The following is a 23,091-nucleotide window of genomic DNA, read 5'->3' as shown; positions in this document are numbered from 1 at the left end:
AGTACCTGACCCAGTGCCTGGCACATTCAGTTCAGTTCAGTTCAGCTGCTCAGTCATGTCTGACTCTTTGTGACTCCATGAACCGCAGCACACCAGGCCTCCCTGTCCATCACCGACTCCCGGAGTTTACTCAAACTCATGTCCATTGAGTGGGTGATGCCATCCAACCATCTTATCCTCTGTCGTCCCCTCCTCCTCCTGCCCTCAATCTTTCCCAACATCAGAGTCTTTTCTAATGAGTCAGCTTTTCGCATCAGGTGGCCAAAGTATTGGAGTTTCAACTTCAACATCAGTCCTTCCAATGAACACCCAGGATTGATCTCCTTTAGGAAGGACTGGTTGGATCTCCTTGCAGGCCAAGGGTATCTCAAGTGTTTCCTCCAACACCACAGTTCAAAAGCATCAATTCTTTGTCACTCAGCTTTCTTTACAGTCCAACTCTCACATCCATACATGACTACTGGAAAGGGAATAGTTGTTCAATAAATGCTTGTTGAATTAATTCTTGGTTTCTTTGGGGAAACATAAGATATGAACCTTGATGATAAACAATGAGAGGTCATTAAGAGAAATTCTAGTTAGTGCCAGCTTTACTGCTCCCTAACTGTAGCTTTTCTCAAACGGCATTCTGTTGTTTACGGCCTGCAGAGGGAATCTGAGGACTGCTGCCAGACCGCCCTGGCTGAGTGAATCACCGTGATGATGCCTAGTGAGAGAAGCCATCTTTGAAGCACGCAGGCAGTAACCTTTATTTAATGGACAAGATGGAAAACAATGACACATATGGCATTAAACAATTTTAGATTCAGGATTAGTTTGCAGTGATATCTGTTGATCAAAAGAAAAATAGATTTAAATAATCTTCAAACCATTTTTTTCTCCCAGTAAAAATCCCAGTGCATTTGTTGTATTTCTTAATAAAAATTCAGTTATTTATATTTGCATGCAGAAGGGAAAAATAACAATTGTGTAAACAGTTATCTAAAAAAAATGTATACACTAAAGCCCATAGACTGTGAAATATGGCAGATTGTCCCCTCTATATTTTTCTTGCCTGGATGAGAGATATGTCTATTATTATCTATTGTTTCATTCTAAACTTTAAACATCTTAAAGATAGGCAAATATTGGTGCGCACAAATCAAGAGGCTGAGAAAAAAACCTCTCCGAACCAAAATTAAGAATATGTGTTAGTAACACTCTGTATCACTCAGAGTTCGGTATGTGAAACGGAAACCACTTTAGACATATTAAACAGAAAGGGACCTAATATAGGAAATTACGGGCTTAGAAGATTGTTGCAAAGGCTGGCACAGTGGAAGTGAAGGGCCACCTCTGGGGCTACAGAAGAGGCAACTCATTGACCAAGATGCTGCTGTGGCTTCTGCGTGCGTGCATGCTCAGTCACTTAGTTGTGTCCGACTCTTTGAGACCCCATGGACTGTAGCTCTCCAGGCTTCTCTGTCCATAGGATTCTCCATGTAATAATATTAGAGTGGGTTCCCATTTCCTGTTTCAGGGGATCTTCCAGACCCAGGGATAGAACCAGCATCTCCTGCAATGTCAGGCAGATTCTATATCACTGAGCCAACTGGGAAGCCCAGCTGAAACCATTGACTCCAGACACCCAGACTCTGGTGATCCAACACTGGAATGCATTCCTTATCACTGACATTTCCCTTGTCCTGTCATTTGACAGGCCAGACAGCAATAATAGTACTGCCTTAACTATAGAGTCAACACGATATACCCATCAACAGTCCAAACTAACCAAGGTGTCCTTCAGTAGGTGATGGATAAGGGAACTGTGGTAATTCAGACAATGGAATACTTACCAAAGCTTAAAAGAAATGAGCTATCAGACCATGAAAAGACATGGAGGAACTTTGAATGCATACTGCTAATAGAAAAGAGACAATCTGCAAAGACTACATACTGGATGATTCCAACTGGGCTACATTGTGGAAAAAGCAAAATTATGGAGTAAAAAGATCAGTGGTTTCCAAGGTTAGAGGGGACAGGGTAGGATGAATAGCAAGATCATAGAGGTTTTGTGGAGGACATTGAAATTATGCTGTGTAATACTATAAAAGCTGAATAAATGTCATTATATATTTGTCCACAGAGAACGTGAAAACAAGAGTAAATCCTACCATAAACTACAGACTGGGTGATAATGATGCATGCATCAATGTAGTCCCATCAACTGTAGCAAACATACCACTCTGATGAATGATACAGGAAACAAGGGGAGGTTATGGCCAGTGGAGGCATGGCAGATATAGGAAATCTTTGCATCTTCTGCTTAATTTTGCTATGAACCTAAAAGTGCTCTAAAACTAGTCTTCTGTTTTTTTTTTTTTTAAGGCCAACCTCTGGCATATGTGTAATTTGTTGTACAAACTTTGAAGAGGAACTTACAGATCTAGTCCAAATCCTATATGTGAAAAATAAAGAAACTGACACTTTGTGCTATCTGAGAACATTTTAGCTGGAAAAATAGCTGAGCTGACACATAGGATCAAATTGTCAAATTAGATTTTCACAAGTTAGACTCTTTCCCAGAACTGATCTTTACTAAACAATTTTTGAGACAAGCCACTGAAGGCACAGGTCAAGAACAGAAGAGTGCAGCCCCCTTGGTTCCTTCCTTCCCCCCAACACCTACATAATCTGATCCCCATTAGATGAAGTCTAGCCAAAGTACACAGGTCACCTCACACAGCAGAGAACATCTGGGTTGTGAAATATCTGTTTTGTACCCCAGATGGTTGCCTAACTTATATGATTTTTCCTAGACATCCGTGTCTCATAAATCCACAGATCCTAGGTAGGTCTACCTTAAATAGGCTTGAAATAGTCACATTCTGCTAAGAACATTCCATCGTTATGGATGCTTTTCCTAGGAGATATTGGTAATATATTTACGAAGAGCTACATCTATCACCATGAAAATATGACAGTTATCAGCCCTTCCACTTTTTCCCTTTCCTTGGGATTATATCCCTTAGTAATGAAAGGAAAAACAGACCACAGGCCAGCTACTCTACATCCTTCTTCCCTAGTATCAAACCTACAGAAAATTTGAAAGAATAGTAAAATAAACTCATCTAGATTCACTACAGATTGCATTTTAAGTTATCTATTCCTCCCTTTCACTGTCTCTGGTGTCCATATATCTCAGATTGGATGTCCCTAAAACTGATCCTGAGATGAGGATTTCTGTGAAAGTGATTTATTAAAAATGTGCTCACCTGGGAAAAAGGAAAGAAAGTTGGGGAGAGCAGGAAGACATGAAGAAAAGGGTGTGATTGCAGGCTAAAATCAAGTTTCACTCTAATCCTATGTGGATTTCTTGAAACAACGAAGCCTTAAGTGTGGGATGTTAGGTGGAAAAAGAAAAAAATGGTGGATGGACACAGAAATAGGAAAAGGGACCTGGAAAAATAACTAATCTCACAAATAGTGTGTGTGTTTTTGTGTGTGTGTACACATAGCCCTGCATACATACATCTTTTGGTGAATCACTTGAAAGAAAGTTGTAAGCATCTGTGACACTTCACATGCAAACACTTATCCCCTAAATAAACAACATAACCATAATACCGTTAATACATTCAAAAATGTTAGCACTAATGTAATGTTAATCTAATATAGATTCCTCATTCAAATTGCCCTAATAATGGTTTTTTAATTGTTTGATTTTTTTTTTTTTCCTGATTCAGAATCTTACCGAAGGATCACACATTCCTGTAATTGCCATCCCTTTAGACCCCTCTAATCTAATACTGGAGTGGGTAGCCATTCCCTTCTCCAGTCTTCCTAACCCAGGGATCGAATCCAGGTCTCCTGAATTGCAGGCGGATTCTTTACTGTCTGAGCCACCTGGGAAGCCCAATTATTTGATTTTTTTTTTTTTTTTTCTGATTCAGGGTCCACGGAAAGATCACGCATTACTGTGATTGTCACCTCTTGACAATTAGGCTAGTTCCACCAACTTTTTTGACTTTTATGAAATTAATACTTTTGAAGTCTAGGTTTTATAAAAGATCCCACAGTTCCTACTTGTGTGACTGTTTCCTTACAATCTGATGCAGGTTGAATAACTATGAAAAACACAAATAGGTGATATTTTGTTTTCTCAGAGTACCTTATCGGGAGACATACGAGGTCTGCCATCCCACTATTGGTGGTATCGTCTTATCACTTGGTTGAGATGTTCATCAGATTATGATACCCTGAAAGTATCATATGACTTAAGCTGTCTGACAGCTGTCTTGTTCTGCATCACAATTCTTCCCAAGCTCTCACTGACAATGTCTTAATCAATTTCTAATTCTCTTGTCGTATAGTTTTGAAATCAGCAAATAGAAACAAAACTCTCTTCATGCAAATCTACATATTGATGATCCGTTCTCTTGCCAATTTTCAAGTTTCTTCCTTTATGCTGTTTCTCAGATATATTCCCTTATCTCCAGTGTGCAACCTAATTTAGTCCTTAAATTTTGTTCCGTGAACTCTTGGAACAGATGTTATAGTCAGCTCTTTTGTATTGTAAAAACAGATTTTTCTATTTCCATTCTGGACCTATTCGATAATAAAGTTAACTTTTTAAAAAGCATTTTAGCTGTTAATATAGTAGTTATAAGAAATTGATTTGTCATTTTTTTCTTTAGTTGGTATGAAAGTTAGTTTTCAAAAAAAACTAAAATTTTAATTGTGAGATTTAATGGTAGTCATCAATTTCACCGACTACCTCCAACTAAAATTTTAACTGTTGATCCAAAAGACAAATTTATTCTGTGTTATTTAGATTTTGATCAATGTTTTTCTATTAATATTTTTTTTATATTCATAGGGTTTTTTGTATTTATTTGTTAATTATCTTTGGATCCTGTATTAGTTTACTGGGGCCTCTGTAACTACACACTAGGGACTTAAATAACAGAAATTTATTGTCTCAGAGCTTAGAGGCTAGAAGTCTGAGATCAAAGTGTCAGTATGATTGAACCTGTTTCATGTCTCTCCCCTAACTTTGATGCTTTGCTGGCAATCCTTGTATTCTTGGCTTGTAGAAGCATTGCCCCATCTCTGCCTTCATCTTCACATGGCACTCTTCCTGCATGTGTCTGCCTCCAAATTTTCCCTCTTTCTATAAGGACACTAGTTATATTGGATTAGGATCCCATGATATTCCACTATGACCATATCTTAAAAGTGATTAAATCTGCAACAGCCCTACTTCCATGCAAGGTCACATTCTGAGGTACTGAGGGTTAAGATGTCAACGTATGAACTCTGTTGGGACACAAGTTAGTTCAAAACAAAGCTTTATATACACTCCTATGGCCAGGATATGAACTATTGCTTTATAAATATTTGATCTAGTGAAAGCATCATTTATAATGTCTTGCCTGAAGCCTTTCTTACTTAATTCTAATCCAGTTATTTTCTTGTAGAATATTCCATTAAAATTTCCTTTAAACTTACCATCTGCTATGGTAAAATCAGATCTTTACTAACGTCTATAAACACTGATTGTGTATATGTACTAACTGGGTACCATTTGTCATCAAGTGAAAGGAACCCATTTCATATAATCAGTTCTGGGGCTGAATCTAGGGCCACAAAAGATAGCATGAGGATATTGTCTGGATTTCTTGCATTTAACTTCTTCCTGTTTTGACTACATTTTCAGACTAGATTTTTCCCCTTGGTAACCATTTTGACATTGCAAGGTCCATATTGATACCCTATCAACTGAGCAACCCAACTGGAAATAAAATGCATATTCTTTTCCAAAAATTCTCTTGCAGACTACTGGTTATGCATCTCATTGATGCATTATGCATTATGGTCTCATTATGACCCAAGGCTGGGTCATATATTTGTCCCTGAACTCAGTTCCAGAAAAACATCTATTTCAGTCACTCAGTTGTGTCCGACTCTTTGCGATCCCATGAACTGCAGCATGCCAGGCTTCCCTGTCCATCACCAACTCCTGGAGTTCACTCAAACTCATGCCAATCGAGTCGGTGATGCCATCCAACCATCTCATCCTCTGAGTCCCCTTTTCCTCCTGCCTTCAATCTTTCCCAATATCAGGGTCTTTTCCAATGAGTCAGTTCTTCGCATCAGGTGGCCAAAGTATTGGAGTTTCAGCTTCAGCATCAGTCCCTCCAATGAATATTCAGGACTGATTTCCTTTAGGATGGACTGGTTGGATCTCCTTGCAGTCCAAGGGACTCTCAAGAGTCTTCTCCAACACCACAGTTCAAAAACATCAATTTTTCAGCACTCAGCTTTTTTGATAGTCCAACTCCGATATCCATACATGACTACTGGTAAAACCAAAGCTTTGACTAAACAGACCTTTGTTGGCAAACTAATGTCTCTGCTTTTTAATATGCTGTCTAGGTTGGTCACAACTTTTCTTCCAAGGAGCAAGTGTCTCTTAATTTCATGGCTGTAGTCACCATCTTCAGTGATTTTGGAGTCCAAAAAAAATAAAGTCTGTCACTATTTCCATTTTTTTCCCCATCTATTTGCCGTGAAGTGATGGGACCAGATGCCATGATTTTAGTTTCTTGAATGTTGAGCTTTAAGCAAACTTTTTCACTCTCCTCTTTCACTTTCATCAAGAGCCTCTTTGGTTCTTCTTCACTTTATGCCATAAGGGTGGTGTCATCTGCATATCTGATGTTATTTATATTTCTCCCAGCAATCTTGATTCTAGCTTGTGCTTCCTCCAGCCCAGCGTTTCTCATGATGTACTCTGCATATAAGTTAAATATGCAGAGTGACAATATACAGCCTTGACGTACTCCTTTTCCTATGTGGAACCAGTCTGTTGTTCCATGTCCAGTTCTAACTGTTGCTTCTTGACCTGCCTGCAGATTTCTCAGGAGGCAGGTCAGGGGGTCTGGTATTCTCATCTCTGTCAGATTTTTCCACAGTTTATTGTGATCCACACAGTCAAAGTCTTTGGCATAGTCAATGAAGCAGAAATAGATGTTTTTCTGGAACTCTCTTGCTTTTTTGATGATGCAACAAATGTTGGCAATTTAATCTCTGGAACTGATAACTGCAGCAGTGTAGTTGGTGATGCTCTGGAGCTGCAGGCAAAGCTTGGATTGAGGAGTGAATGAAGTGAAAGTTGCTCAGTCGTGTCCAACTCTTTACGATTCCATGGACAATACAGTCCTTGCCAGATTACTGGAGTGGGTAGCCTTTTTCTCCTCCAGGGAATCTTTCCAACCCAGGAATCAAACCCAGGTCTCCTGCATTGCAAGAGGATTCTTTACCAGCTGAGTCACAAGGGAAGCCCATCTTATTTAAAGGAAATCCAGGATTTTTTTTTTCTTCACAAGAAATTAATGAATGCTGATGATACAAAACAAACAAACAAAAACCAGATAACTCACCATATGTTCACTATAGCTTATGTTTTTGCTTCTCATATTTTGATTGGCACTTTTAATAAGTGAATATGTATGCATTTACACAAATGTATCTGAGTTTCATAATTTCTACAGTCTGTAGAAAATCAAGTGGATGCAAATCTCCATATCTTGATTAAGAGAGTTTTCAAGAACACGCCTCTCTGGGCAAAAGTGCAGCATGTTTTTATCTTGTAGGAATAACATATGGATTAACCAATACTTTAAATATAAAAAGTACAATATAAACGTATCCTTTAATTATGCTTCTGAAAATAATGTCTGTGTTCCCTGTCTGTTAGGAATAACATCAAGTAACAGAAGTAAAACCTAATGAAAGAGAATGAAATTAATCATGCTGGGACCAAATAAAAGACTGAAGCAAAAGAGCTAGGCAGAGACTCTTTCTTCTTGGATACAAAACCAAATCCAAACATGAGTTCAACTTGCTAAAAGATAAATCACGTCCACTTTCTTCACAAGCTTCTTTATGTATTACAAAAAATGACCTTTAAACTACCTTGAGAGATAGCAGCTGACTAGAAAATTACAGTTATTAGCAGGATAACCAGAGATTAGAGTATTTAGAGTATTGTAAAAAAAAAATGCTAAGAGACAGATGTTAACAATTTGCAACCTTAAAAGACAGCTACAATAAAACCCTATATTGTAGAGTTTCTAAAGGTTGATTGGGGATTCTTGATGATATACTGTACCTAGAAATCTGAATATGGTTAAGTATCATTACCATTTTTCAGAAATTTATCATAAAATTTTGATTTGGAAAAGTCACAGAAAATGACTATGTTTACGAAGTAGTCACTTCCATTCCAGAGATTTTTTAGTGTAATGTTTTCCTTTTTAAAAAATAAATAAGTAAAATGCATACAATTTTTGAAAGACACTTTAAAAATAAAGACTACCTAGCTATTATAGTCTGTTCAGTGTTAGCCCTTCAGTAGAAGGGCAAATGCAAGCCTAAATTAGGTGTTAGCAATCTTATGTTATACTCATTGTGGTTAATTTCCCTTCAGTCCTCGGCCAATCATTCAATAATCATTTTTCTTTACTTCTCAGAGGGAAGCTCCAGCGAAGTTTCTTCTGGGCAAAAAGTGGGAGAAAAACATGAGTTCTGGCAGCAGGTGGATTTGCGTTTCAACCACACTATGCCCCTGAAGTCTGCAAAGACCATATAAGATCACAGTTAAGATCGCAGACTCCAGAACCAGCCTGACTGGGTTCAAGTCCCGGTCCTGACTCTTGTTTGCTGTATGACCTTACTCCAATGACTTAACTTTTTATGCCAGGGTTTCCTCATTCCTCAAATGAAGATGATAATAATACCTGCCACTGGAGTTATGAGAAGTAGAAGGTTTAATATTTGTAAAGGGATTGAAACATTGTCCAGGGCGGGATTTGCTGTTACCTGCTATTTGAAAGCTCTTAAATAACCAAACCCATTACCTCTTCAGTGAAACAGAATTGGGATGATGTCATGAGATGTAGTTTATAAAATGCCTAAATGTTTTACTCGGAGTAGCCATCCAGAGAATGATAGTTGATTTCCAACTGATGAGAATTTTCCCTGATGATAGCTGAACTTGACTCCAGGAGATAGTCTATAAAATGACACAGTTGTCTTCACTGAAAAGAACTTCAAATTTTAGTGTTGGCTCTAGGACATTCTCTTTCCACCACTGTTACCATATACTTTTAATGTTTGCTATAGATCATATCAATGTAATAAACCTTTATTAACTTATTTTGTGTATTACTCTCTCAGGCACTGAATTAGGAGGCAGATAAAAGGAGAAAAACATTTATTTGACATCCCTAATGGGATTCATATTTTGCTCCTATCCAATCTTTTACACTTATATGCTCCTTACTTTAGTTAATGTACCACCATGTCCCTGGTTCTTCAAAACCTTGACCTTCCCCTTTCTGCCCTCCACGTGCAGCCAACAGCCAAGCCTTGTCAAGGTTCTGCATAGGGCCTCTGCCCACTGCCACTGTCTCAGTCTTGTTCCTCATTTTCCTTTGCTTACCCTCTTGATGTAGCCTGATGAACACCCCCAGCACACATGAGCCCCACCTGTTTTGTCTACCTCGGCTTTGGGTCCAGATTAACAATAAGTTACTGTTCGAATTCCTCAGAATAGCATTAGTTCCCAAGCTACCACTCCAATGGGCTTTTACTTTTTCTCTTTATGCATTGCATGATTCCCTTGTACCTACCTGTCTGCTCTTCCTGTTAATGCCTTTTCTTGGGTTGTTTTCTTTACTTGGGGGAATGTACCTGCCCATTCTACAACCAAATCCTACCCATCCTCACTGGGTGATTTCAAAACCTGTTTTCTTCCATGAAGTCTTCTCTGGCTTTCTCTTCTTCCTCTCTGCCCACTCCCTCTCTCACTATTGAAGTAATCTCCATCTTTACCTCTCTTACATCACTTATGTTAATCTTGTATCATATTTATTTTCTGCTGCTCTTTTATTTCCTACACTGTAAATTCTAAGAGAATAAAATATTGTCTGATTTATCTCAGTATCTCCATAATGCCTAACACAGTGAATATAAACACTCAAAACTACTTATTTAATGATTGAATAAATAAATGGGAAAAAAGAGTCATGGCGTTTATCTTCAAGAGTTCATAACTACTGAAGATTAGCTATCTGCCTATTTAACTACACATATACACACAACCTAATACATAATGACTCAAAAAAGGTTAAAAATTAAAAAACCTTGTGAGAACAAGATGGCGGAGGAGTAGGTGGATGTGGAGTACATATCTCTCCATGGATACATCAGGAATACATCTTCAGACACAGAAGTGCATGCAGAACACCAGCTGAGAGCAGACAGGACTACCTGACTGGTGGAAAAGAATATATAGAACCATGCTAAACTTGGTAGGAAGAAGGAACAAGGGGGGAAAAAAGGAGAGTTAGTAGGACTGGATCTGCCCTTGGCCAGTGGGGGAACTGAAGCAGGGATCTGACCCCCACATCAGGACAATTGTCTGACTCAGGGGAGAAACATTGAAGGCTGAGAGTGAAACAGCTGATCTGTGGCAGTCTAGATGGAATGAGAATCAGACAGTCCTTGCTGCAATCATACTTACCCTGGACAGGGATGCATGTCCCCTGGAAGGTGCAGCAGCTGGGAGCTGGAGTTTAGGGATTGTGGAACAATCCCAGGGAGAAGGCTGGAGAGAGGAATGGAGTGGGTGTGAGGGAGGAGACTGTGGTAGGAAATGCCTGTGGAGGAAGGCTGGGCAAACTTGTAAGCAAGGTGGTACTGCTGAGTTATGCATAGTGGGTGGAGCCATCACCATAGCTTCTCTCTCCACACATCCCAGCATCAGCAGCTGGACAATAGAGAGGCTGGACCATCAAACACCTGAATCACTGAACTACAGAGCAGGACCCCACCCATGGTACCCCTTTAAGTGCCTGATGTACCAATCTACAGAGTAGGACCCCAACCAGGGGGGACCCCTCTAAGCACTTGCTGTGTGGCACAACAGAGAAGGGCCCAAGGCAAAGGAGCCCTCTAAGGGCCAGAACAAGCAGAGCTATGGAGAAAGACTGGTCAAAGAGGTTTTCTGATTGCCAGCAACAAGAGGCTTGAAAAAAGACTCTGATAGGGCCAGAACTCCTGCAGTGGAGGCAGTCCGTGTCCCTGCACACTTGGTGCCGCCAGGGTCCCTGCAAGCCAAGCAGCTGCACCACCTTCATGCCCAACTCTCACTGGGTCAGAGCTGTCACAGGCAAAAAAAATCTTGCATCTATGCATGCAGGGTCACTTCTGTAGTGTCCGACTCTTTGTGACCCTGTAGACTGTGGCCTGCCAGGCTTCTCTGTCAGGAAGGGGAGTTCTCCAGGCAAGAAGACTGGAGCATATTGGCCAATACTGTTTTCCATACCCTTCTAGTGCACTATATTTCCTGCTGCCCTAGCCGCCAACTTCCCTGAGTACCTGGTGCTGCCAGAAGCCCTGTGACTCAAGCAGCGGCACCACCTCCAAACCTGGCCCTCATGGGAGCAAACTCAAGTCCTCCAGGGCAGCCCCAGGAGCAAATTCCTGTGGAAGACTCACATGGAGAGGTGGAAATAAAACCACAGTTGAAATCCAGGGGCAGTGTGGCTAAGGAAGAAGACCCAAAACCTTCCCACCAGCTGTACAAGCTGCATATTAAATCCACACGATCAACTAGGAAGACTCTGTCTATGGAATATATAAAAGGTCATTGAGAGCTCTCTCTTTCTCACACACACACACACAAAATGCTCTAGTTCTGATAGCTGTGGACGTTGGAGGCAAGAATACACAGGAGTAGGACCAGATTAGAATCTGAGCTGCCCCAACAGCAGGCCCAGAGATCAGCACAGTGTTGGAGGGCATCCTAGGGAGGTGAGGTGAACTGTGACTCCCAACGCGGGAAAGGACTCTGGCAGCAGAGACTCAAGAAAAACATTCATTATTCTTATGTTTTGACTTGTTCGGTAGATTCTTTTGGGTATTTTTTCTTTATTTTTTTCTTCTTTTATTTCCCCTCTGTTGTAGTTGTTGATTTTATTAGCACTATGAAATCTAATTAAGCTTTTAAGCTTTCTTTTTTTCCCCTCAGTCACGTTTTTTATTGTTGTTATAAACCTCTGCTTCTACGTTGGGCTTTTGCAGTTTTGTGAAGTTTTCCTTTTTTTCCCCTCTTTTTTAATTTTAATTTTTAAAACCTATTTTTATTTTTTCTACATTTATTCTGTTGTTTGCTTTTCCTACTGTTCTTTTCCCCTTGCAGTTAATCTTTAATGTAAATAAATCTTCTTTATCTACCTCTATTTAACTTTGCATATCTATTCTTTCTTTTATTTCCTCTTAAAATATTTATTAGTTCTATTTTCATTGTTTTATTCCCCAATTGGCACCTTGCTTTAGTTTTATTTTCCAGTTTGTGCTTTAGTTAGTTTTGTTCTTAAATGGTATATATAAGTTTTGATTTTCTTTGTTTGCTGGGTCAATCTACTGTACTCTATTTCTGTTGGACTGCTTTTACTTTGCTCATGGGTGTATGTGTAGATGTGTATACACTTTGCGACTCTTTGGGACACTATGGACTGTAGCCTACCAGGCTCTTCCATCCACGGGATTTTCCAGGCAAGAATCCTGGAGTGGGTTGCCATTTCCTTCTCCAGGGGATCTTCCCAACCCAGAGATCGAACCCAGGTATCCTGTATTGTAGGCAGACGCTTTACCATCTGAGCCACCAGGGAAGTCATATGTGTATATTCCATTATTTTAATTATTATTTGCCAGATTTTGTAACTGCCATTTGTCTGGGGTTCATCTTTGGTTTCTCATTTTTGGATATTTGTTTTAATCTCACTTAATGCCATAACAAACCACTTGTGGAATCTTCATTCCTGACCAGAGATCAAGCCCTGAGCCTTTGGAGTGGGAGCACTGATTCCAGGACCCTAGACTACCAGAGAACTAACTCTGCTGCTGCTGTTGCTGATAAGTCACTTCAGTCGTGTCTGACTTTGTGTGATCCCATAGACAGAAACCCACCAGGCTCTCCCAACCCTGGGATTCTCCAGGCAAGAACACTGGAGTGGGTTGCCATTTCCTTCTCCAATGTGTTAAAGTGAAAAGTGAAAGTGAAGTCACTCAGTCGTGTCCGACCCTAGGGAATATCAAATAGTGAGAACACACAGAGAGGAAACCACTTGAATACAAGACCCAGCATCACCCAACCACCAGTAGCACCCTGTGCAGGATGCCTACTCTAAACAACAAACAAAACAAAAATACAAACCTAATCATCAGCAGACAGGATTACCACCTCAATCAGCCTTGCCCATCAGAGGAAAAACAAGCAAGCAAACAAACAAACAAAAACTCAGCACAAATCTAACCATCTACCAAGCTTACACAAGCCACTGGACCAAACTTAGGGGGAAAGAAGCCAAAAGGAAGAAATAATTCAACTTTGAAACCTGGGAAAAGGAGACCTCAAACACAATAAGTTAAATAAAAAATAATGAAAAGGCAGAGAAATATTGCACAAATGAAGGAAAGAACTAGAAACACAGAAGTCCAAATAAATGAAGAAGAAATAGACAAACTACCTGAAAAAGAATTCATAATAATGATAGTAAAGATGATCAAAAACCTTGAAACAAAATGGAAAAAATGCAAGAATCAATTAAAAATGACCTAGAAGAATTAAACATACAGAGGCAAACAACACAATTACTGAAATTAAAAATACTCTAGAAGGAATCAATAGCATAATATCTGAAGCAGAAGAACAAATCAGTCAGTTGGAAGTTAAAATGGTGGCAATAACTTCTAAAAAGCAGAATAAAGTGAAAAGAATGAAAAGAACTGAGGATGGTCTCAGAGACCTCTGGGACAATATCAAATGCACCAACATTCAATTTATAATGGTCCCAGAAGAAGAAGAGAAAAAGAAAGAGTATGAGAATAATTTTGACAAGATTATAGTTTAAATTTCCTCAACTTGGAAAAGGAAATAGTCAATCAAGTCCAAGAGGCACAAGAATCCCATACAGGATAAACCCAAGGAGAAACATGCAAAGACACATACTAATCAAACTAACAAAGACTAAACAAGAAAAGAATGTTAAAAGCAGCAAGGGAGAAGCAACAAGTAACATACAAGGGAAACTCCATACTTTTATCCGTTGATCTTTTAGCAGAAGCTCTGTAAGACAGAAATGAATGGCAGGATGTATTTAAAGTACTGAAAGAGAAAAAGCCACAACCAAGATTACTGTACCAGCAAGGATCTCATTCAAAATTGATGGAAAAGTAAAAAGCTTTTCAGACAAGCAAAAGTTAAGAGAATTCAGTACCACCAAACCAGTTTTGCAACAAATGTTAAAGGGACTTATATAGAAATACAAGAGATACAAGAAATACAAGAGATGAAAAAGATCTACAAAATCAACCCCAAATAATTAAGAAAATGGCAATAGTGACATATATATCAATATTACTCTAAATGTAAATGGATTAAATGCTCCAACCAAAAGGCACAGACTGGTTGAATGGATACAAAAACAAGACCCATACACATGATGTCTACAAGAAACCCACTTCAGACCTAAAGACACAGATAGACTGAAAGTAAGAGAATGAAAATATATATTCCATACAAACAGGAAGCAAAAGAAAGCTGGAGTAGTAATCCTCATATTAGACAACATAGACCTTACAATAAAGAAGATTACAAGTGAGAAGGAAGGACACTACACAATGATCAAGGGATCAATCCAAGAGAAAGATATAACAATTGTAAATATCTATGCACCCAACATAGGAGCACCTCAATACATAAGACAAACACTGACACACATAAAAGGAGAAATAGATAGTAACACAATAATAGTAGGAGACTTTAACATCCCATTCCACCAATGGACAGATCATCAAAACAAGAAATTAACCAGGAAACACAAGTCTTAAATGATACATTAGAGGAGCTGGAGCTCATTGATATCTTCACAACATTCCACCTGAATTCAGAAGAACACACCTTCTTCTCAAGTGTACATGTAACATTCTCCAAGATAGACCACATTTTGGGTTACAAATCAAACCTCAGTAAATTTAAGAAAATTGAAATCATATCAAGCATCTTCTCCAACCACAATGCTGTGAGACTAGATATCAATTAAAAGAAAAAAAACTGTAAGAAACAAAAATGCATGGAGATTAAACAACATGTTTCTAAATAACAAAACAGGTTACTGAAGAAATCAAAAGGGAAATTTAAAAAATTCTAGAAACAAATGACAATGAAAACACAACTCAAAAACTATGGGATTTTAGCAAAATGAGTTCTAAGAAGGAAGTTTATAGCAATACAATCCTACCTCAAAAAGCAAGAAAAACTTCAAATAGACAAACTAATTGACACCTAAAACAACTGGAAAAAGAAGAACAAAAAAAACACAAATTAATGGAAAGAAATCATAAAAATCTGAGCAGAAATAAATGAAAAAGAAAAGAAACAAACAAAAGTAAAGATTAATAAAACTAAAAGCTGGTTCTTTGAGAAGATAAACAGAATTGACAAACCTTTAGCCAGACTCATCAAGAAAAAAAATAGAGAAGACTCAAATTAACAACATTAGAAATGACAAAGGAGAGGTTACAACAGACAATGCAGAAATGCAAAGGATTATAAGAGACTATTATGAACAACTATATGGCAAGAAAATGGATAACCTGGAAGAACTGGACAGATTCTTAGAAAAGTTCAATCTTCCAAGACTGAACCAGGAAGAAATAGAAATTATGAACAACCCAATTACAAGCACTGAAATTGAATCTGTGATCAAAAATCTCCCAAAAAACAAAAGCCCAGGACCAGATGGCTTCACAGGGGAATTCTGTCAAACATTCAGAGAAGAGCTAATGCCTATCCTTCTAAAACTCTTTCAAAAAATTGCAGAGGAAGGAATACTTCTAAACTCATTCTACGAGGCCACCATCACCCTAATACCAAAAGCAGACAAAGACAACACACAAAAAGAAAACTACAGGCCAATATCATTGATGAACATAGATGCAAAAATCCTCAACAAAATTTTAGCTAACAGAATTCAGCAACACTTCAAAAAGCTCATACACCATGATCAAGTTGGGTTTATTCCAGGAATGCAAGGATTCTTCAATACATGCAAATCAATCAATATGATACACCATATTAACACATTGAAAGATAAAAATCATATGATAGTCTCAATAGATGCAGAAAAGGCCTTTGACAAAATTCAGCACCCATTTATGATTAAAACTATTCAAAAAATAGACATAGAAGGAACCTACCTCAACATAGTAAAGGTCATATATGATTGAAAGTGAAAGTGAAATCCCTCAGTCATGTCCGACTCTTTGCGACCCTGTGGGCTGTAGCCTACCAGACTCCTCTGTCCATGGAATTTTCCAGGCAAGAGTCCTGGAGTGGGTTGCCATTTCCTTCTTAAGGAGATCTTCCCAACCAAGAGATCGAACCAGGGTCTCCCGCACTGCAGGCAGATGCTTTACTGTCTGAGCCACCAGGGAAACCAAATATATGATAAGCCTACAGCAAACATTATTCTCAATGGTGAAAAACAGAAAGCTTTCCCCCTAAGATCAGGAACAAGACAAGAGTGTTCACTTTCACCACTGTTATTCAACATAGTTTTAGAAGTCCTAGCTACAGCAATAACAGAAGAGAAAGAAATAAAAGGAATCCAGATAGGAAAAGAAGAAGTAGACCGGAGGAACAAGATGGCGGAGGAATAGGACGGCGAGACCACTCTCTCCTCCACAAATTCATCAAAAGAACTTTTGAACGCGAGTAAAGTCCACAAAACAACATCTGAATGCTGGCAGAGGACGTCAGGCACCCAGAAAAGCAGCCCATTGTCTTCGAAAGGAGATTACCCGCCAAACGGTAACTCCCAGCGGAGAAGCAGCGCAGACACCTACATACGCCATTAGCAGTGGGGGCTGGGCAGGGAGGAGCCGGCTGAACTGCTTAGAGAGAGGACTGGGCTTGAATGCCGCGAGAACAATCTGAGAGAACTGGGGAGAGCAAAACAGACTGTGGGATAGCTTCCCCATGAAAAGGCGGAAAGCTCTAACCTATGACTCGGCCAGCCCCGCTCACAGAATAAAGGACTGAGCAGAGCGAGCCGGCTGAGGTCGGCCCATCCCCCATTCCCCACCGAGACAGGCAGGGAGCGCAGCCAGAGCCGGAGCGGGCAACCGCAGCCCCAGAAAGGCATCCGATACAAACTGCAGGCAGGATTGTTCCTATTCAGGACTTCTTGGGCTCGGGCCGGTCGATATCCCCCTGAGAAGGTGCGCCGGTTGTACACCCAGAAAACTGAGGGGCGGGGACTGGGGAGGCGATAAGTCGCAGAGACCGCACTCGCCAAACACCTGGTCCCCTGAGCTGCTCGGACTGGGGAAGGCACAAAACGCAGGCCCAACCAAGTCTGCGCCTTTGTGGAGTACCTGAGAACCTGAACTTGAGCCACTCAGACCTGGGAAGTGCATACAACCCGGTGCCGGCCTCGGACAGTTCCCGGCAGAGCAACCTAGAGCCTGTGCAGTGTAGACTGGGACAGCATACGTGCTGTGAGCGGGGGCAAACCCAGTGTGGCCGAGACGCTGCGAGCACTCCCCACAGATGCCAGAGATAATCGACTGCAGCGTTCCTCCCTTCCCAGAACAGGACTGAACAACTGAGCCTTAAAAAGTGTCCACCCACCCCCTAGTATCAGGGCGGAAATTAGACACTGAAGAGACCAGCAGACAGAAGCTAAAACAGAGGGAACCACCTTGGAAATGACAGATAGAGACGTCTAGAGACTACTCCAAGAATAAGACCAAAAACCAGAGGCAAGAGGCTTAAGCCCGAATCCTGAGAACACCAGAGAAATCCTGACTCCAGGGAACATTAATCGATAGGAGCTCATCAAACGTCTCCATACCTACGCTAAACCCAAGGGTCAACAAGTTCCAGAGCAAGACATACCACGCAAATTCTCCAGTAACACAGGAAACTAGCCCTGAGCTTCAATATACAGGCTGCCCAAAGTCACTCCAAACCCATTGACATCTCATAACTCATTACTGGACACTTCATTGCACTCCAGAGAGAACAAATCCAGCTCCACCCACCAGAACACCAACACAGGCTTCCATAACCAGGGAACCTTGACAAGTCACCTGTCCAACCCCACACACAGCAAGGAAACTACATAATAAAGAGAACTCCACAAACGGCCAGAAGAGGGAAAGGCCACCCCAAGCAAAGCATTATAAGCAAGATGAAGAAGCAGAGAAATACCCAGCAAGTAAAGGAACAGGATAAATGCCCACCAACACAAACAAAAGAAGAAGATATAGGGAATCTACATGAAAAAGAATTTCGAATTTCGGTGGTGAAAATGATTCAAAATCTTGAAAGCAAAATGGAGTTACAGATAAATAACCTGGAGAAAAGGATTGAGAAGATGGAAGAAAGGTTTAATAAGGACTTAGAGGAAATAAAAAAGAGTCAATATACAATGAATAATACAATAGATGAGATCAGAAACACTCTGGAGGGAACAAACAGTAGAATAACAGAGGCAGAAGACAGGATAAGCGAGCTAGAAGATAGAATTGTAGAAATAAATGAAACAGAGAGGAAAAAAGAAAAACAAATTAAAAGAAATGAGAACAATATTAGAGACCTCTGGGACAATGTTAAACGCTCCAACATTTGAATCATAGGAGTCCCAGAAGAAGAAGACAAAAAGAAAGACCATGAGAGAATACTTGAGGAGATAATAGTTGAAAACTTCCCTAAAATAGGGAAAGAAATAATCACCCAAGTCCAAGAAACCCAGAGAGTCCCCAACAGGATAAACCCAAGGCGAAATACTCCTAGACACATATTAATCAAATTAACAAAGATCAAACACAAAGAACAAATATTAAAAGCAGCAAGGGAAAAACAACAAATAACACACAAGGGGATCCCCATAAGGATAACAGCTGATCTTTCAGCAGAAACTCTACAGGCCAGGAGGGAATGGCAAGACATACTTAAAGTGATGAAAGAAAATAACCTACAGCCCAGACTACTGTACCCAGCAAGGATCTCATTCAAATATGAAGGAGAAATCAAAAGCTTTACAGACAAGCAAAAGCTGAGAGAATTCAGCATTACCAAACCAGCTCTCCAACAAATGCTAAAGGATCTTTTCTAGACAGGAAACACAGAAAGGGTGTATAAACTCGAACCCAAAGCAATAAAGAAAATGGCTACGGGATCGTACTTATCAATAATTACCTTAAACGTAAATGGGTTGAATGCCCCAACCAAAAGACAAAGGCTGGCTGAATGGATACAAAAACAAGACCCCCATATATGTTGTCTGCAAGAGACCCACCTCAAAACGAGGGACACATACAGACTGAAAGTGAAGGGCTGGAAAAAGATATTCCATGCAAATAGAGACCAAAAGAAAGCAGGAGTAGCAATACTCATATCAGATAAAATAGACTTTAAAACAAAGGCTGTGAAAAGAGACAAAGAAGGAAACTACATAATGATCAAAGGATCAATCCAAGATGAAGATATAACAATTATAAATATTTATGCACCCAACATAGGAGCACCGCAATATGTAAGACAATTACTAACAAGTATGAAAGGGGAAATTAACAATAATGCAATAATAGTGGGAGATTTTAATACCCCACTTACATCTATGGATAGATCAACTAAACAGAAAATTAACAAGGAAACACAATCTTTAAATGATACAATAGACCAGTTAGACCTAATAGATATCTATAGGACATTTCACCCCAAAACAATGAATTTCACCTTTTTCTCAAGTGCACATGGAACCTTTTCCAGGATAGATCACATCCTGGGCCATAAATCTAGCCTTGGTAAATTCAAAAAAGTTGAAATCATTCCATGCATCTTTTCTGACCACAATGCAGTAAAATTAGATCTCAGTTATGGGAGAAAAACTATTAAACATGCCAACATATGGAGGCTGAACAACACGCTGCTGAACAACGAACAAATCATAGAAGAAATCAAAAGAGAAATCAAAATATGCATAGAAATGAATGAAAATGAAAACACAACAACCCAAAACTTCTGGGACACTCTAAAAGCAGTGCTAAGGGGGAAGTTCATAGCAATACAGGCACACCTCAAGAAACAAGAAAAAAGTCAACTAAATAACCTAACTCTACATCTAAAGCAACTAGAAAAGGAAGAAATGAAGAACCCCAGGGTCAGTAGAAGGAAAGAAATTGTAAAAATTAGGGCAGAGATAAATGCAAAAGAAACAAAAGAGACTATAGCAAAAATCAACAAAGCCAAAAGCTGGTTCTTTGAGAAGGTAAATAAATTTGACAAACCACTAGCCAGACTTATCAAGAAACAAAGGGAGAAGAACCAAATCAATAAAATTAGAAATGAAAATGGAGAGATCACAACTGACAACACAGAAATACAAAGGATTATTAGAGAATACTATCAGCAATTATATGGCAATAAAATGAATAACCTGGAAGAAATGGACAAATTCCTAGAAAAATACAACTTTCCAAAACTGAACCAGGAAGAAATAGAAAATCTGAACAGACCCATCACAAGCACGGAAATTGAAACTGTAATCAAAAATCTCCCAGCAAACAAAAGCCCAGGTCCAGACGGCTTCACAGCTGAATTCTACCAAAAATTTAGAGAAGAGCTAACACCTATTCTACTCAAACTCTTCCAGAAAATTGCTGAGGAAGGGAAACTTCCAAACTCATTCTATGAGGCCACCATTACCCTAATCCCAAAACCTGGTAAAGACCCCACAAAAAAAGAAAACTACAGGCCAATATCACTGATGAACATAGATGCAAAAATCCTTAACAAAATTCTAGCAATCAGAATCCAACAACACATTAAGAAGATCATACATCATGACCAAGTGGGCTTTATCCCAGGAATGCAAGGATTCTTCAATATCCGCAAATCAGTCAACATAATACACCACATTCAGTTCAGTTCAGTTCAGTTCAGTCGCTCAGTCGTGTCCGACTCTCCGCGACCCCATGAATCACAGCACGCCAGGCCTCCCTGTCCATCACCAACTCCCGGAGTACACTCAAACTCATGTCCACAGAGTCGGTGATGCCATCCAGCCATCTCATTCTCCGTCGTCCCCTTCTCCTCCCGCCCCCAACCTTTCCCAGCATCAGAGTCTTTTCCAGTGAGTCAACTCGTCTCATGAGGTGGCCAAAGTATTGGAGTTTCAGCTTTAGCATCAGTCCCTCCAATGAACATCCAGGATTGATCTCCTTTAGAATGGACTGGTTGGATCTCCTTGCAGTATAAGGGACTCTCAAGAGTCTTCTCCAACACCACAGTTCAAAAGCATTGATTCTTCGGCGATCAGCTTTCTTCACAGTCCAACTCTCACATCCATACATGACCACGGGAAAAACCATTGCCTTGACTAGACGGACCTTGGTCGGCAAAGTAATGTCTCTGCTTTTTAATATACTATCAAGGTTGGTCATAACTTTCCTGCCAAGGAGCAAGCGTCTTTTAATTTCATGGCTGCAATCAGCATCTGCAGTGATTTTGGAGCCCAAAAAACAAAGTCTGACACTGTTTCCATTGTTTTTCCATCTATTTCCCATGAAGTGATGGGACCAGATGCCATGATCTTTGTTTTCTGAATGTTGAGCTTCAAGCCAACCTTTTAACAAACTGAAAAATAAAAATCATATGATTATCTCAATAGATGCAGAGAAAGCCTTCGACAAAATTCAACATCCATTTATGATAAAAACCCTCCAGAAAGTGGGAATAGAAGGGACATACCTCAACATAATAAAAGCTATATATGACAAACCCACAGCAAACATTATCCTCAATGGTGAAAAACTGAAAGCATTTCCCCTAAAGTCAGGAACAAGACAAGGGTGCCCACTCTCACCACTACTATTCAACATAGTTCTGGAAGTTTTGGCTACAGCAATCAGAGCAGAAAAAGACATAAAAGGGATACAAATTGGAAAAGAAGAAGTAAAACTTTCACTGTTTGCTGATGACATGATCCTCTACACAGAAAACCCTAGAGACTCTACCAGAAAACTACTAGAGCTAATCAATGATTACAGTAACGTTGCAGGATATAAAATCAACACACAGAAATCCCTTGCATTCCTATACACTAATAACGAGAAAATAGAAAGAGAAATTAAGGAAACTATTCCATTCACTGTTGCAACGAAAAGAATTAAATACTTATGAATATATCTATCTAAGGAAACAAAAGACTTGTGCATAGAAAACTATAAAACACTACTGAAAGCAATCAAAGAGGACACTAATAGATGGAGAAATATACCATGTTCATGGATTGGAAGAATACATATTGTAAAAATGAGTATACTACCCAAAATAATTTATACATTCAATGCAATCCCTATCAAGCTACCAAAGATATTTTTCACAGAACTAGAACAAATAATCTCACAATTTGTATGGAAATACAAAAAACCTCGAATAGCCAAAGCAATCTTGAGGAAGAAAAATGGAACTGGGGGAATTAACCTGCCGGACTTCAGGCTCTATTACAAAGCCACAGTCATCAAGACAGTATGGTACTGGCATAAAGACAGAAATATAGATCAATGGAACAAAATAGAAAGCCCAGAGATAAATCCACGCATCTATGGACACCTCATCTTTGACAAAGGAGGCAAGAATATAAAATGGAGAAAAGACAGTCTCTTTAACAAGTGGTGCTGGGAAAACTGGTCAGCCACTTGTAAAAGAACGAAATTAGAACACTTCCTAACACCATACACCAAAATAAACTCAAAATGGATTAGAGAGCTAAATGTAAGACCAGAAACTATAAAACTCCTAGAGGAGAACGTAGGCAAAACACTCTCCGACATAAATCACAGCAGGATCCTCCAAGACCCACCTCCCAGAATATTGGAAATAAAAGCAAAAATAAACAAATGAGACCTAATTAAAATCAAAAGCTTCTGCACAGCAAAGGAAACTATAAGTAAGGTGAAAAGACAGCC

Source organism: Moschus berezovskii, chromosome 2, assembly GCF_049115385.1.
Source record: "Moschus berezovskii isolate FMDL1 chromosome 2, NW_MosBer_1.0, whole genome shotgun sequence".
NCBI lineage: Eukaryota > Metazoa > Chordata > Mammalia > Artiodactyla > Moschidae > Moschus > Moschus berezovskii.
Note: the sequence above shows the minus strand (reverse complement) of the source record.